The 17,894-nt window shown below is 47.0% G+C and overlaps 1 protein-coding gene across 6 annotated transcripts in view; it reads left to right on the forward strand.

Annotated features, from left to right (window-relative positions):
- The window catches only part of ATXN1 (ataxin 1), a 453,250-nt gene that overhangs the window by 159,229 nt on the left and 276,127 nt on the right, over positions 1 to 17,894 (forward strand). Inside the window, exon 1 of one of the 6 annotated variants that reach the window (XM_062185437.1) lies at positions 8,596 to 8,690. The exons of the other annotated variants lie outside the window; for them this stretch is intronic. The gene's annotated coding sequence lies outside the window, so the exon portion shown is untranslated. Of the gene's footprint in view, positions 1 to 8,595; positions 8,691 to 17,894 lie in introns of those variants that run through there. 6 annotated transcript variants of the gene reach the window in all.

Below are 17,894 nucleotides of genomic sequence, written 5' to 3' on the forward strand. Positions count from 1 at the left end.
TCATTTGCTCACCACTGAATGATGGCCGAGCAGGCGTAGCCTGGAGTTTCATCCCAAATAATCCCTGTACCTTCAGGAAAAGATTAGCCTCACCCTCCTGGTCTTAAACCAAAGGCCTCATTTTCCCAAATGCTTTAGGCTAGGTGTGTGTTCCGGCAGCTGTACAGAGTGGGAGGGAACTGGGGCCACGAACACTGTTGGTCGGGGCTCTTCTGTGCATGGTTTCTGCTTGGCAGTGCGTGAAGCCATTGTACAAGAGGTAGTGTTCCAATTCTGAAATTTCTCCCTGACCCTGGCTTCACTCCAGGCTCCCTGTGTCAGGGCCTTGCTGAGTAGAGAGATGGCCCATGTCCAGGGTGAGGGGATGGCTATGAGCATGGCGGGCCTCAAGGCTGCTTCTCTTGAACCCCCATGCCCCAGACCCAGGGACTTCTGTTAGAGCCAGTGCTTCCCCCCGGCATCCACACCTCCAAGTGAACCAGTGCCACTCTTTCAAGGAGGAGCGTCACCAGTCATTGTCTGCTTCAGCCTTTTGTGCTCTGCTTCCCACTCTCTCTCTAGCACAAGGCTGGCTCATTTGAAAATGCCCCCCTCAGTTGTCCAGCACCAGTGCAGAGTTTCCCCTACCCTTGTACTCTTTTAATCCTGATGTTCAGACCGAGGATGTGCTGCAAAGACAGTAGATTTAAAAAGCACAAATGGCGAGGAGCTGCCATTTTATGGAAACATTTAGGTAGTTCTCTTAGATCATGAACTCCCTAGGAACTTAGCACCTACAGCAGTTGATAAAAGCTTGGCTTGTGCATGAGTTGTCAGACAGACACCCTGCTTCTATTGCACGCTGCACCTGCTTCCATGCAGAAGTGCCGGGAGTGTCATGTTGGTGGTCCATGGAGGGACAGGGCCCTCTCCAAGGGACAGTCAGTCACTTTGCCTGCAATAATGTTTATGATGCAAAGCAATGCGTGATTCATTCTTTGCACTTTGCCTGGTGGCATTTGTGGCTGGGTTCTGGGTATTCAGAGGACAATTGCTTCACCCAAGAAGTCCCAGCAATCTTTGAGGAGGCTTGCTCCTCCTAGGGAGAGCGAGAATGCCAACATATTTTAAGGAAACAAAGAACAATAGCGTCACATGTCTTTGAACAAGAGTGAAAAAATAGTTCCTTCCACATCCAAACACAGTGCAGTCAGAAACAACAAAACAGAAGTCAAGTGCCCCGGGCAGAGGATGGGCCATAGTCTTAATAAACCCTGAAGACCTTTACTTATTCACTTACATTTTCTGTCCTCTCACTGGTCCAGTTGCAATTGTCAACCAAGGGGACTCCGAAAAGAGGGGTCGGGGGAGGCGGGGAGAGTAAACAGACAGGGGTAGAGCTGGTTTGCTTGCTGGCCAGCACATCCAGGTCACAGATTGTTCTAGAACCGAGGTGGCATGAGGCCTTGGGCATTTCAGACCAGCTCAGGGATGTCTAAAAAGACTTGCTATGAGCTTCAGTCCTGTGGTTGACCATATTAGCATCTGCAGTCAATTGCTCAGAGATTTTGATTGTGAAAAATGAGGCTGGGATCATCGTAAGTCGTTAGGGACCAAGAAGGAGTGGTTTGGGAATACCCTTGACCTAATGTACTTGGTTTTTCTATTTCTACCTTTCAGTGTAAAGCAAGAGGAGGCTACTAAGGGCGGACCAAGGCTGCCTGAGGCCGAGAGTGTGTTTTCCTGTGTTTTGACATGTCACATGGACACAGGAGACGCTCTTCTTCACACTTGGGTTTCCCACCCTAGACAACGACAGTCTGTGTTGAATTTACACGTGCATATTAGCCCTGATACGTTGGGACATGCTTTCTGAGGTTATCCGTGAATGCCTTATACTTGTTCTTGGAAACACCTTCCTCTGTTGTTTGTGTTCAGAGGCCATGCTTTCTTAGCAGCACTACTTAAGGAGATATTAGTAAAGAAATATTGGTTATTGATGGAGCCTATGTGCTATGCTCTGTATTCTTGATATCCAAGAGGTCTTCATGGAGTTCATCAAAGGGTGGGCATTTGGCATGGAGGTTAAACTGCTACCTGGGACTCCCATATATCATATCGGAGTGCCAGGGTTCAAGTCCCAGCTGTGCTCCCAATTCCAGCTTTCTGCCAATGTGCACCCTGGAAGCAGCAGATGATGGTGCAAGTGGTTGGGTTCCTGATACCTATGTGGGAGACCTGGATCAAGCGCTTGTCGCCTGGCTTTGGCCTGGCTCTGCCCTGGCTATCGCACATATCTTGGGAGTAAACTAGCAGAAAGGAGGTCTCTCTTTGTTTTCTTTATGTATATATTTCTGTATCCCTCTTTCCACTCTCTCTGCCTTTCAATAAATGTTTTGTTAAAAGTCATGAAAAATGGATATCATGAAAAATTATGCATTGCTCTATATTTTTATCAGAATAAACTTACCTTTAAAAATTATTTATGAAAGGGGCCGGGGCTATGGCATAGTGGGTAAAGATGCTGCCTGCTGTGCCAGCATCCCATTTGGGCGCTGGTTCAAGTCCTGGATGCTCTGCTTCCGATCCAGTTCTCTGCTATGGCCTGGGAAAGCAGTAGAAGATAGCCCAAGTTCTTGGGTCCCTGCACCCCTATGGGAGACCCAGAAGAAGATCCGGGCTCCTGGCTTCGGATTGGAACAGCTCCAGCCATTGTGGCCACTGGGGGAGTGAACCAGCGGATGGAAGACCTCTCTCTCTCTTTCTCTCACTTTCCTTCTCTCTGTGTGTAACTCTGACATACAAATTAATAAATAAACCTTTAAAAATTATTTATGAGAGAGAGTGAGAATGCAAGAGCATTAGGTAGCTAACTCCCATCTACTGGTTCACTTCCCAAATGCCTGCAATAACCCAAGGCTAAATCTCAGAGTCAGAAACCCAATCCAGGTCTCCCACATGGGTGGCAGGAACCCAATCACTTGAACATCACTGCTGCCTCCTAGGGTCTGCATTATCAGAAAGCTGGAGTTGGGTATCAAACTCAGATACTCCGATATGGAATGTAGGCATCTTTTTTTTTAAGACTTACTTATTTATTTGAAAGTCAATATTATAGAGAAGGAGAGGCAGAGGCAGAGAGAGGAAGAGCTATTCCATCTGAGTGTTCACTTTCCAAATGCCCCAACAGTTGAGGCTGGGTCAGGCCAGAGCCAGGAGCCAGGAGCCAGGAGCTTCATCCAGGTCTCCTACGTGAGTACAGGGATCCAAGGACTCGGATCATCTTCTGCTGCTTTATCAGGCACATTAACAGGGAGCTGGATCAGAAGTGGAGCATCCAGGACTCGAACTGGCACCCAGATGGGATGCTGGCTTTGCAAGCAGTGCCAGCCCCGGAATGTGGGCATCTTAATTGGGGGCCTCACTGCCAGGCCAGACACCTGCCTCTTATCCTTTTAATTCCATTTCTCACTGACTTTTTGAAGTAGCATCCTAGAACTTCATGTAATCCCACAAGTCTTTGAATAAGTATCATTGCCATGACCATTTTATACCTATGTGGGAGACCTGGATCAAGCGCTTGTCGCCTGGCTTTGGCCTGGCTCTGCCCTGGCTATTTTATGGTTAGGGAACTAGAAACTTGGAAAATTTCTATAACTTGTCCTGGGCTGCCTTGCTCGTAAGCTTTGGGCTCCATCCTAGGATCTTGGACTTGACGGCCCACGTTTTTTTCACATATCATATTGCCTGTCCCACTGATTTGCTTACTGAGAGAGACTATACGAACTTTCTTTTATATATCATGTCATCCCAAAATTGCTCCAACGAGAGCTCTAGCGTCTGTATCCCTAAGCTTACCTCTCTTTAAGCATCATCCCTCTTCTCCATGCTTGTAGAATTATTCTGAATTGTGAGCAGATGATCTTGCAAAATAGGGGAGAAGGGCTTATGTCTCCACTGTGTGGTCTGATGGTACAGCACCTTAGGAGTCCTGACTCAGTGCAGGGTCACAGGCAGCCCTGCTAGAAACTGGTTGTCTGTGGTCTTGAGTAAGCCATAACCTCCCGGTTTCTACATCAGTGAAATGAAAGGCGGAGAGTAAGGGATCTCCCAAGTTCTGCAGGCCTAGGCATCAAAGACTCAGAGGCCTGAAAATAGAAGACTGAATTGAGGGCTGTCATAAAATATAACTTACACAAGTGAGTTAATTGGACACACAATTCATGACACGCTTAATTGGCAGAGTACCTGATATAGCTTAGGAATATGACTGTAATTTGCATGACTACACAAACAAAACCATTTTTTTTACTGTTTTTTGCTCCTTGAATTTTTTTTTTAACAAATTTAATTTAAAGGCAGAGTGAGAGGGAGAGGGAGAGAGAGCAAGAGAGACAGAGAGAGAGATCTTCCACCCACTGGTTCACTCCCCAAATGGCTACAATGATTGGAATTTGTCCATGCTGAATCCAGGAGCCAGAGCTCCATCCAGGTTTCCCACATATGGCATTTTGGCCATCTTCTGCTGCTTCCCCAGGTGTGTTAGCAGGGAGCTGGATTGGAAGTGGAGCAGCTGGGACTCAAATCAGTGCTCCGATATAGGATGCTTAGCTTGCTGTGCTACAATGCCAGCCCTCAATTTATTTTCTGAAATCTATAGTCAGTGTGGTTTTCTAAACACTTGCTCCTGATACAGTATATCAGCATATTATGTGCATGTTACACAGCTTACATCCATAAGGTACAGCTATCCCTGATCTCACCTCTACCGGGCCACCCTGCTTCCCTGTTTTCCAAGCCCAGGTGTGAGGCATTTGCTTTATTCCTCCGCTGTCTCCTCCTGTTGTAGGGTTCTTGAGAAGGACTAGCATCTGCTCCCCGGGTCCAGATCAGGGAAAAGGCCCGTTACCCACTCCCCTTTACGTGGTCATATCCTATGGAAGGACCAGACAAGGATACCTGCCACGGCCCAGGGCAGGGTGGGGAATTGTGTCTCACCTGGAGAATTCTGCCTGAGGCTGATGGCACTTAGCTTCTGGGCCTCATGCCTGTGTTCATCATGACCGAGAGAGGCCTCCTGTGGCCTGTGGCCTCCTGTGGTCCTTTCCCCAGCCTGCTTGCCTCTTTGCCTTCACCCTCCTGCCCCCCAGTGCCCTACTCCACCCACCTGCCTCCTCCCATGGGTGCTGAGGAAGCCATGGTGGTGATGCCCTCATCTGCCTCCCTCCATGGTTCTGCTTGCTAAACTTCCACCTCTGTGTCCATATTTGATGTCTGAAATTCACCTCTCAGACCTCTAATCAAAAGCTGACTCAAGCTTGGCCTATCAGCAAACTCACGCCCCATTATGGTGGGGCGTGGGGGTGGGAAGCAGCTTGGCCTCTCCCCTTACTTGCTCACCTGCTCCTCCTAAGATCTACGTTTCCTCGTGGGGGTTTGCTTTAAATGAGGTGCTGGCTGCCAGAAGTCAAGGCTGTGGAATGCGGGCTGAGGAGCTGTTGGCGGTTCCTGTAAGGTACTTTTATTACTGGAAGGAGGGCAGGAGGGCGGGCAGTGGGACGGGGTGGTGGCCCAGTGAGGAAGGCCTGGGGAAGGGGGTGCTTCCTGGGGCAGGTGTGTGGGAGTGTAGAGAGGCAAGGAAAGGGAAGGGGCTCCCTGCTGTCTTGTGGGGCAAGAAGCAGGGAGGAGGAGAATGGTTTCTGGCAAGAGGGGCACCACGTGACCTCAGAAGCTGAGATTGTAGGTAGCAGGCCCTTACGGAGTTGGTCGCTCAGCTCTAGGGCAGCCCCATCCACCCTCGGGATCCCTCCTGTGCTCTGGCAGTGATCTTTAAGATGGCCGGGTGCCAGCCGCCGGGTGTCACGGCCTCACTATGGTTCTGCGATCATTCCTATTTTGTGGATGAGTGACTGTGGCTCAGCTATGCCATCAGTCCCAGTCCTGGTGGCCTGAGAACCCAGTCTGCGGAGGTACCTCATCCTGTCCTCCGTCACAGTGTGGGCTGCTGGCTGCAGCTGGAAGTTAAGGGAGACTGGAGCTTTTGATGCCTCTGTTTGAAAATGAAATGGTTTGAAGCGCAGATCTCTTGTGGGGGCAAAACAGTGAACAAAGCCTATTCAGATTGAAACAAAGTGATATTTCTCTGGTGTTAACTTTGGCAAGTTGGAGGTGAGAGAGAATTACAGGGCAAAACCCCTGGGGCCTAATGGGGGGAGCACCTTTGGGGACAAAAGGGGAAAGATACTACCCAGTAAACTCCACGGGCTTTATGAGTTTGCCACAAGCAAGTCTGCTTCACCTTGCTCTAAACCAGAAATCTACATGCTGGGGGCACCCGGCTTTGCTTATGCTGAGTGTGAAAGGAAACAGCATGGGGACAGTATTAGTTGCCTTAAGTCCCTTAGATGGATGTTGAAAATGTTAAGAGTCATGATTTGAGAACCTTCACCTGGAAACACATGAGATGCTTCTACTTGCAAAATAGTTTGCACTTGCAGAAAAACCCACTGGTATCTTTCCTATGAGTTACTGAAACCAATAGATTTTGAGTGTCTGGCGCTCGTATTGTACCCTGTTGGAAGGTGGGAGTGGAAAAAGAGTGTTGTTGGAAGGACAAACTCAATGGCCCAGGGAACCTGCACCCCACTCTTGCGCAGTGCCAACTCAGTTTTTCTTACTACGAGAGTAAGATCAGTGCTCTCCTGAGCCCTTTGCTCCACGTGCCCCATTAGCGTGAAGATGTTAGCATAGTTAAATATCAAGAATTTCGCTTTCCATTTTTTTGCATGTTGATGGGGGCTTTTTCTTTCTTCGTGAACTGCCTGTGTCATGTCAGGAACAGGCCTGGCTTTGTTTTGCTTCCTTGGTCTTACCTCACCTGGCCTGGATACCACGCATCCCGTATTGGGTTGGGAGTAGGCAGTGAGGCCAGTGCAGCAGGCGTGCAGGCTCTGAGAACCGGAGGACACAACTTGCGAATCCAGGTCTGGCTGCGGCCTGCGTGGTGAGAGCCGACGCTGAGCTCACCTCGTGGCTGGGGATGAGTGAAGTCACTGTCTGATTCATAACTTATCGGTGATTAAACTTGTAAAGTGTTTTGAGGCATTTTTCTTTCATTCATTTATTCCAAACAAACATTTGTTGTTGAATGAATGGTGACTTTGATTTAAAAACACTCTACAGACATAAAATACTGGCAGCTTGTAGATAGCAATTTTTTTATTTGCTCTCCTAAAGGAATCTCATTACCAAATCCTCATGAATCTTGAACCTCAAGAAGAATAATCCTTTCCTTTGTTGCAGTTTTAAATTTAGAATTATCAGACAATAGTGAAGCATTCTGTTCAAAGCATTCCTTTTAGGCTACCCATTTATTATACACTGCTCTTAAGAAGAGATGAATTTGATTAGCGTTGAACAGTCAGTGTGTTTGCATAGCTAATATCAGGGAGAAATTTTCAAAAAAAAAGTTGGGCCTGCTGTTTAATTGTATTACACACTCAACTTTTAATTCGCTCTATTAATGGGATGTAATCAGTGATGTTTCCTTTGGCTTTGGGAAGCATTGTATGAAGCTTTTATGTATCTGTGGTTTTTATATTCTTCGAGAATATTAAAATTGCATTACGTTCTTCCTGCTCTCGGCTCACCGTGGGCAGGAAGGAGAGAATGGGCCAAAAGTGTGTCAGGGACTGTGGAAGGGTCAGCTAGGATCTCACAAGGTATGACAGATAATGTTTGTACATGGCTCACCCCAACGTTATTCATCTCAGGTACTGAATAGAAAACGATGACCGCCCATTCACTGCAGCAGCCGTAGAAAAAGAACACAGTAAACCACACAGCAGGATTTGCATGTTGAACCTGTATCATGTCCCAGTTTGCATCTTGAAATTTCCCGGAAGCAAACACGTTCAATCCCACCGTAGTAGCATGGTGGCAGTGAAGACTGTTGGGTTCGTGAGCCCCATAATGTGCTCTGCCCATTCCCAGGGCTCCCCGGGGGTGCTTTTTGGGGGACCAGAGGCCTGATGTGCTGACACACTAAGGTTTCTAAATGACGGTGCCGTCAGTAGTGACAGTTGTGGCTGTTCATGAATAAACTTGGCCATCACCTTCCTGTTCACACAGGTGAAGCTCCTTTGGAACGGACAGCAACGATAGAAGGAAAGTTGTTGGAGGGCTTCTCTTCTGGGGAGGGCCTTTCCGGTTTCAAAAGTCTTTTCAGTGTAAGATAAAGATCTGGTCTGCATCTGCCTGCTCGGTGGCCCATTGGGTGGACCAGTTGCTGGACTGCTTGCTTCATGCCTTGGGAGATAATGACGACTGGCTCCTCAGGCCGAGGTAGAGGATGGACACTTAGTGTGCAGGGTAGAACAAGAAAACACATTTTTGGCTACACCATTGGGTGTGCGGCTCGTCCTTGGCGAGCCCAAAGGAGGGTCTGTACCTCAGGGGGTCTGGTTGTGCACCTGCAAGTTGGAAGCTGCAATATTGTATTCTGCTGACTTGCGTACTTGTAACCCCGCCATGGCCTTGTCTCCTCCCACTCCCTTGCAGGTGCCCCTGAGGCTGAGGTGCCTGGACCCCTTGACCCTCCCACCCCACCTCCAACTGGACACCAAGCAAGGGAGAGCCTTGGGAGGAGGGAGGCATGGCCTTTGGTTGGCCAGTTTCTGGGTTGCGGCCTGGCTGGCCCTACTACACTGCAAGTAAGTGTCACTCAGCATCCACCCTGTGCTCAGAAGCAGGGCTGACCCCACTTCTCTTGAGGAACAGAGCCTGTCCTGGGGCCAGGGGCCCTGTCTCCCACTGCCCTGTTTCCCACTTAGCTGGCCTTCTCATTAAATCCACACCAGGAAGCCAGTGGCCCCATGTTGTCCCTACTTGTTCCCCTGGTGTCTGAGTGACTGCGTGGGTGTGGCCTGGGCCACCAGGCTGTTCTACACTTGACTGAACCCTAAGCATTGCAGCAGCCTTCCAAGGCACGTGTCAGTGACTCATTTTTACTGCTCTTGAACTCAAGGGTCAGTCACACCAGTAAATAATTTCCCCCGAGTTTGAACTGGAAGGTGGTAAAGATCAGATTAATACTCAGCTTTTATTTTATTTTGAGAGGCAGAGAGAGAGAGAGAGAGAGAGAGAGAAAAGCTCCCACTGGTTGGTTCATGCTGCAAATGCCCAAAGGGAAAAATGGGCTGGGAAAAGATCCAGGAGCTGGGGACTGAATTAAGGTCTCCCATGTGGGTGGAGGAACCAGTGACTTGAGCCATCACTGCTGCCTCCAGTGTCTGCATTGACAGGAAGGTGGAATCTGGAGCCAGGGCAAGGAGTCGGTCCAAGGCACTCCAGTGTAGAGCGTGGGCACCTTAGCTACCAGGTGCAATATCCACTCCAATACCCAGCTTTCATTAAAACATAGAAAGATGGATAGATGATCGTTACCTGGATAGCCTACTTCCAAGGTGGCATACTATTCTGAAATTCCCTCCCCTCCCCTCCCCTCTCCCTCCTCCTCCTCTACTCTCCCCCCTCCACCCCTCTCTCAGGAAAGCCATTAATTATGGAGTCTCGGGTACCAGTGAGTTGTGCAAGGGTTAGCATCTTAAAATTATGCCACAATAGCAGCCGGCGCCTTTAAGGTGTGACAGGCTATGTAGCATGCGTTAAAGCACCATCTTAATGGTAAACTCAGCTTCTTTCATTTGCTCCTAGAAGCTGACTTCTGTTTGCAGCACAGTGAGGGTTCAGCTGCTGAGATGTGTGTCCCCCGGCCTCCTATCAGTAGAGCTTGAACCCGTGCTGGCCGCTCAGCTCTCTTCCTCCCAGCCTTCTTCCTCCGTGTGCATTTGGCAGCATCGCATTGGGGAATTATGCTTCGCCTCGCTTCGCAGAGAGCTTTATGCTGCTTGTCAGACACCTGCCGTCTTCTCCATCACGGGTGGCATTCTTGAAATTAGTGAGGCAACATTTTCCTGGATGGGCATTGCTGCCATAATTGTGACCAGAAAAAAAGCTAGCTGTGTCCTGCCCAAGGCCCAGCAGGGCTAAGGAACATGTAGGAGCATCTTCTACCTTGGCGACTACGCTCTGCTGATGCAGTTCCCTTACAAAGCCCAAAGGAATTTTCTTCCTTGCACCAGAGGTGTTTGTAACCTCTAATTTGCTCACTCAGTTTCTATTAGTAAGGAGAAGGAGCTGCAGCCACCAGCAGGCACCCAGCGATGGTGGGCTCCTGTCCGGGAGGCTGGTGCTCCTCCTGGATTCAGCAGGTGGGGTGCCTGTGGGAGCAGCCAGCCTAGCTCCCTCCTTTGACCTAGCATCCTGCAGGTGAGTGCTGTGGCCAATCAGGGAGCAGGGGGCTGTGCTGGTGGCAGGGGGAGGGAAGGGAGGTGCTGAGATGAAGGTGTGGGTGGGTGGTCCAGCTTGTTGGAACAGCTCCTTTGCAAGATCTTATAATCAATGTTTGGCCTTCTCATGCTCTGAGCCTGCCCTTGATGAAGGCTTGTTCTTCTACCTGTCTTGCCCTGGCACCCACACCTTTGACAAAGGCTGCTGTGGTATTTGATGCAGCCTCTACCCCGAGGTGCTTTGCACAGGAAGCCTGTTCTGACCTCATTTCCCATAGGAATGGAAGGGGGGGGGGAGACTAATTTGTCCCTCCTTAGGCACTGAACAATAGAACCCTGATAGTTCCCCTGCAAAGATTTAAAAAAAAAAAAAAAAGCCAGGGGCGTACTTTTTAAACTTAGCATCAGAAGACAAAGTCTTTTTTAAAATAAGAACTTTGTAGTTGTGGACATCCACTGTTTTAATAGGATCTGTACATATCAGCATTACCAAAGGCTCCTTTAAAATGCGATGATTTTTATATTTTTGGCCCTTCTGCAGCTCTTGCATAATCTGGCATTTCCCCTGAAGTCAGAGACGTGTTTTCCCTGGGGTTTGTGGGTGTCCAGCACCAGATACTACTGATGAGAGGACAGTTGCACAGTTACAGTGCTCAGAGCAGGAAGACCCCCCCTGCCCCCAACTCCCCACCCTGCTGGGCAAAGCTGCAGGTGACCTGCCTGAAACAGAGAAGGTACCACCCATGTGATTAAACAGGCCCTGCTTAATTAAAACAGTGTGAGGATGCAGGAAGAGGCATGAGACTTTACTCATAGTCTCTCACAAACCTCAAGAGGAGCCTTTTCAGGCACTCATACTTGTAGTTTTGCTTCTTTTACTTTCTATCAACATTCAGTTTTCCCGGGAGCCAGGTTGTACTCAGCGGGTTAAGCAGCTGCTTGCAAACTGCTTGCATCCCGTGTCAGATCCCTGGTTCAAGTCCTGGCTGCTCTGCTTCCGATTCAGCTCCCAGTTAATGCACCCGAGAAATCAATGAAAAATGGCCCCAGTGCTTGGGCTTCTGCCACCCACGTGGAAGACCTGGATAGAATTTTGGGCTCCTGGCTTCCGTCTGGACTCACTCTGGCCCCTTGTAGCCATTTGGGGAGTGAACCAGCAGATGGAAGATCTCTGTTTCTACCCTGTCCCCCTCTGCCTGTCAAAAAATAAATAAATCTTTTAAAAAAATGCTCAGTTTTCCAGAGTACCCATTGTGCAGGCGAAGGCCCCTCTACTCCCTGCTGTCTTCACTGCCCACCGCTCAGCTGCTCCCTGCAAGGTGTCCGGCGCAAACAAATCTTTCCAGGCAGACGAATCAATTAATTCACAGGCTTTTATTGGGATTCTGCTCCCGGGTGAGGTTCCCCGGTCCCAACAGAGCAACTGAGGGGGTGGGGGGAGTAGCAAAATTGGGAGGGCTCCTTTTATAGATTCAGGGCGTGGGGGTTAAAGGTTGAGGCAGGTCTGATCCTCATTGGTTGACCTTTAGGCACCCACAGGGACCTTGACAAGGACTTTTCTTCCTTGGAAGTACAGGTAGGAACTTTCCGGAAGTGTAGGTCTTCCCTCCTTGCGGATCCCAAAGCTACCACTCCCCACGTGTTAGGGGCAAAGGAGACGATGTTGGAGCACAGATTTGAAACCTGGTTGCCCTGTTTCCCATCCTGCTCCCATCCTAATGTGCCTGAGAAGCAGTGGAGGATGGCCCAGGTGCTTGGGCCCTTGCTACCCAGGTGTAGTTCTGGACTCCTCGCTTCAGCCTGGTCTAGTCTGGGCTGTTGTGGCCATTTGGGGAGTGAACCAATGGATAGAGGATCTCTCTTTTTATGTCTCTGTTTCATCTTTTGCTGATGGTCTACCTTTCAAATCAATCTTTAAAAATCTTAATAGAAGACTTCATCTTTAAAAGGTTTACTTATATTTGTTTTTAACATGATAGCATACATCGGATATTTTGCTGGCTGCTCCCATTCTCTGTTTCATCCCATTGTCTCTTTTCCTGGACCCTAGAGGCTTGCAATCATAGGAGTAGTTGGAAGGTGTGGCTCTGATCATGAAATCCTTGAGGTCATCTGGCGGCAGAAGTTAGAGGGGAAAGCTAATAATAATTGCTGAATGTGGTCAGATCATCAAGGCAGCTGTTTATATAGCTTTCCCATGGGAAGCCTAGAGAATCTTGGAGCATGGAAGAATGCAATTCCATCCCATAAGTTTGGGTGACATATTGTAAAATCTGTATCTGTTGTCCCAGGAGTGACCAATAATTCTGAATATGGACCGTTTTTCAGCTACCATGGGTCTTCCCTGAGTGTCCTGTGGCCTCTGGGGAGAGGCAGGAGTTGTGTGCGATGATGTCATTGGCTCCACAACCAGGAGTCAAAGTATGTGAGAAATTGGCCCATCTGGGAATAAAATCACAACCTGATGTTCTGCTTCTAGAAGTCCTGAGTTCTTGGCTGCTACGCTTCCTTGTCACTAACTTGCTGCCCAGTATAGGAGCAGAGTCGACCTCTCCAGGGCACCATCCACTTGTTCTCATCTGGCCGATCAGGATCGACAGTGACAGGCCCGGGTTGTGGAAGCCGAGTCTTCCTGGAGATTCACAATCGTTGAGTGTACGGCATCAACACCTAACAAACACCAAGCAGGCGCCGTGTAACTCAGTATTTTCAGATGAATTGTCAGTTGGGAAAATGTGCAGCATGTCTATATTTTAAAATACTGTCAACATCTTTTATGTAATGTGGATGCATCTGGAAATGGAAATGCTACACATTCCACTAAAAAAATGGAAAAGAAATTTTGACTGTAAGCCTTAACTTTAAATCATACTTGGAGGCCTTTTTGCCAGGGCCTTAAGACTATCAAAGTGTGTGTATTCACTGACACATTGAGCCATTATTTACTGAGATGTGCTGTGCACAAGGAGCTGTGCGAGTTGTTATGAAAAATGCAGACCTGATCGGGGCCTCTAAGGAGCTCACATCGTAGACAGGGAGACAGATCATTACCCGGCAGGAAAAATTCAGTAGATGTGGGAGTATGTCCCAAAAGCAGTGACATCCACACTGAATCTTCACGGAACAGGAACACCAGTGTGAGCATGATGGGCATCCTCATTCAGGGGTCAAGGATTTCACCTTGCATTATGAAGATTTCGCCAGGTTATATGACACATACACAACCATCATAATAATGAAATTGTTAAATCCAAATAACTGTCCCATTAAAACCTTTTTGGCTAACTTTGTCTTATGATGCCTTTCTGTCTTATGTTAGAGAACAGTGTGGTTGCACTGTGTTAAACTGGCCCATGTTGTGGCCAGTGAAGAGCAGTGTCAACGATTTAAAAGTAGTTAAGTCATTTAATATTCTCATGGTAAAACAAATAGAAGTTACAAATTTAATATCTTAAACACATTTTCCCCTGTACCTCTAGTACCTCTGAGAATAAGGCTGCATCCCAACTGGGACTCTCACTTGCTTTGCATAATGTCATTTATCACAATAAAGGTCAGTTGAGAATGGAAATCTCAAATATGATAACGATGATACCTTATTTTTCCATAACACATAAGCTCTAAAATACCTTACTTTTTTTTTTTTTTTTGGACAGGCAGAGTGGACAGTGAGAGAGACAGAAAGGTCTTCCTTTTCCGTTGGTTCACCCCACAATGTCCACTGCGGCCAGCACGCTGCGGCCGGCGCATCGCGCTGATCTGAAGCCAGGAGCCAGGTGTTTCTCCTGGTCTCCCATGCGGGTGCAGGGCCCAAGCACTTGGGCCATCCTCACTGTCTTCCTGGGCCACAGCAGAGAGCTGGACTGGAAGAGGAGCGACCGGGACAGAATCCGGCGCCCTGACCGGTACTAGAACCCGGTGTGCCGACGCCGCAGGCGGAGGATTAGCCTATCAAGCTGCGGCGCCGGCCACATGTTTTTTTTTTTTTTAAGATTTATTTTATTTATTTGAAAGTCAGAGTTTCACAGGAGAGAGGGAAGAGAGGGGGAGAGAGGAGAGAGGGAGATCTTCCATCTGCTAGATCACTCCCCAGTTGGCTGCAACAGCCAGAGCTGCGCCAATCTGAAGCCAGGAGCATCCTCTGGGTCTCCCATGTGGGTGCAGGTGCCCGATGACTTGGACCATCTTCTACTGCATTCCCAGGCCACAGCAGAGAGTTGGATCGGAAGAGGAGCAGCCAGGACTCGAACCAGTGCCCATATGGGATGCCAGCACTGCAGGCGGTGGCTTTACCCACTACGCCACAGTGCCGGCCCCTCCTTACGTGGTTTTACTTTGGGCCATATGCAGGAGAAAAGGCAGAATAGGGCAGAACTATAAGCTTGCATTGTAGAATAGAAGTTTTTTAAAAATGTATTTTTTATTTATTTGAAAGACAGTTATAGAGAGAGGTTCACTCCCCAGATGGCTGCAATGCGCGGAGCTAAGCCAATCTGAAGTCAGGAGCTAGCAGCTTCTTCTGGGTCTCCCATGTGAGTGCAGGGGCCCAAGGACTTGGGCCATCTTCTACTGCTTTCCCAGGTATATTAGCAGATAGCTGGATTGGAAGTGGGGCATCCAGGACTAGAACCGGCATCCATATGAGGTAGACCCACTGGGCCACAGTGCCAGCCCCTGTAGAATGAATTATTACCAGTGTTTGTTATTCTGTCATATAGATTTTATAGGCAATTTTGTACAGAAATACTTCCTTTTTGTTGATGCTTTTGTTTCTCCATATATATAATGCGGATCACTGAAACCATCATCTGGTCGTCATCTGGGATGAGTGAGATTCTCTTTTATCCTAAGATTTCTGAGCATGTTTCTTGCCATTTCCATAGCCTTGAAACAGATGTTAATTCATGTTTTAATATACAAATGTTGGCAAATAAAACTGTTAAATTTGAAGCATGAATTATAAATTCAACTTTGTTGCCCTAACACTAATGATAATGGTTATACAATGATGTTTATAGAATGCTTCCGATATACTGAGTTCTGAGCTGAATATTTTACTTACAGATCTTATTTAAGTCTCATAGTTACCCTATGAGGTAGGTGTTATATCCATTTTAAGATGGATTTATAACCATCATGGCATATAACTTATTTTGTTAAAAGATCTATTTTATTTAGTGGAACAGCAGAGTTACAGAGAGGGAGAGAGAGAGAGACAGAGATCTTCCATCTCCTGGTTCACTCCCCAAATGGCTGCAATTGGCCAAAGCCAGAAGCCTGGAACTACATCCAGGTCCCCACATGGGTGTCAGGGACCCAAGTATTTGGGCCATCTTCTGTTGCTGTCCCCATTGCAGTAGCAGGGAGTTGGATCGGAAGTAGAGCAGCCGGGACTTGAATTGGTACTCATATGGGATGCTATTGTCCCTAGACGGCAGCTTAACCTGCTGTACCTGCCGGCACCTTATCACATTTAATAAATTTCTAATGCTCAATTTTGGAACTTTGAACACAATTAACTAAGTACATATGAGTGGTGGATGTATGGGTACTTCAAAAAGTTAATGGAAAATTCAGTTTTTTAAAAGGTATGTTTATTTTGTACAAAAAGATTTTGGAATCCATGCAGATGAGGAATCTTCCAAAAGTTTATGACAAATGAATTTTTATGAATAAATTATGCATGATTTCAAAATTCTTTGCACCAAAATAAACTTACTTTTAATTCATTTTTTCCATGTACTCCTTGAAGTGTGTGTGTGTGTGTATGTGTTTTGCTCATTCAACAAAAATTGATTGATAATTTATGCATTAGGCTGCTGTGCTGAGCTTTGAAGATACTGTGATATGAGGGGACACCTTGCCCTTAAAGGACTTAGGATGTAGTGGCAGAGGTGAATTTGCTTACGAAGCAAGCCCAAGAAAACATGCTCATTGCTTTCACAAGGACATGTACAAGGAGGTATAGAAAAATGGGAGAAAAGGACCTCAGCTTTCTGGATGCTATCAGGAATGTCTTCACAGAAAAGCAGCCCTGACTGTAAGACATGAGCAAGCTGGAGAAGATGAGGCATGGGAGGGACAGGAGAGCCAAGGGCACAGGGAGGCTCTGCTGGGGAGCTGCATGGGTTCAAGTGCAGCTGAAGGAGAACCCTAGTTGATGGGGTCAGACCACAGGGAGCCTTGCAGACTACTCAAGGAATTGTAGGTGTTAGACTCTGTGTATTAAAGAAACTACTCACAATTGATTCAATGAACAAAATGAGATCGTCATGAGTAAGGGATGTTTTTCCTTTCTTCCTCACTCCTCACCCCTCAACTTCCTTTACTCATTCATTCAGCAACTTTCTATTGAGCGCCTCTCACATGGTGTTCAGTTCTCAAGATAAAGGGATGGGCGAGAGCATACATGGTTCTGCCTTCCTGGAGTTTTGTACCTCGGGGGGCAGGGGGAACAAGCATTGATCAACTAAGCAATCAAAAACTATGAAATTACAAAGGTGACCAGTATGACAAGGGAGAGCGATGCCATAAATGTAGTAGGATTTCCAGAAAACATTAGGGGAGAGATAGTAGAGAAGTTGACTTTGATACCAAAAAATTTGAAATTCATGCATACAATGGATCTTCAACAAGTTCATGTAAAATGTGTATTGTGATAGATCTATGCATGGATTTCAAAACTTTTTTTGCACCAGAAATTCTTTTAATCTTGTTTACCACAGGGTTTTTGAAGCGCTCTTGTACATACACATACTGAAGGAGAATTATGTGACTTGCAATTTTGTTGACTTCTTCACGTGGTCATATCTAATTTGTGTTGCAGTGATTTTTTTATAAGACCTACAGTTTGTAGAATTTGTAAATAGGTAAACATGTCTAAGTTTTTAGAATCATGTTTCACAGGCAGGAGTTTTTTTTCTTTATTTCCATATCTACTTGGAGATCCATACGTGGCTTTCTTTCTAATGAAATTTAGCCATTGAGGTTGGATTTGCATTTTAGATTTTCACTTACTGTTTTGATATCTGGATTTGGGGTTGCCAGGCATTTAAAAAAATTTTTTAAAAGCAAAGGAACAGTGACAGGCAAGCAAGTGAATCTATTGATTCACTCCATGGTGCTTAGAATGGCCCCAAAGCCAGTAGCCAGGAACTCAATCCAGTTCTCCCACATGGTGGAGGCAACCCAGTCATTCAGGCCATCACTGCTGCTGCCAGGGTCTGCGTCAGCATGAAGCTGGAGTCAGGAACAAAACTTGGTAGCAAAGCCTGGTGCTCTGATGTGGGACATGGCATCTGAAGGAGAGTCTTACTGCTAGACCAGACACCACTCCTATCACACATTTTAATTTACTAGAATAACCACCAGTTTACTGTTAATTAAAGTATGTATATCTTGATATCAATTGAGCTTGGGAATTAAAGGACAGTCAGAACCAAAGAGTGAAGGATGTTAAGATTTAAGTGCTCTGTTAACTCTAGGGAAGAAAGAGAGGCTTTTGATTTGGTATGTAACCTTTTAATACTGACTGCAGAGGTGCTGATAACAAGATCAATGTGGAGA

Source organism: Lepus europaeus, chromosome 3 (genome assembly GCF_033115175.1).
Source record: "Lepus europaeus isolate LE1 chromosome 3, mLepTim1.pri, whole genome shotgun sequence".
NCBI lineage: Eukaryota > Metazoa > Chordata > Mammalia > Lagomorpha > Leporidae > Lepus > Lepus europaeus.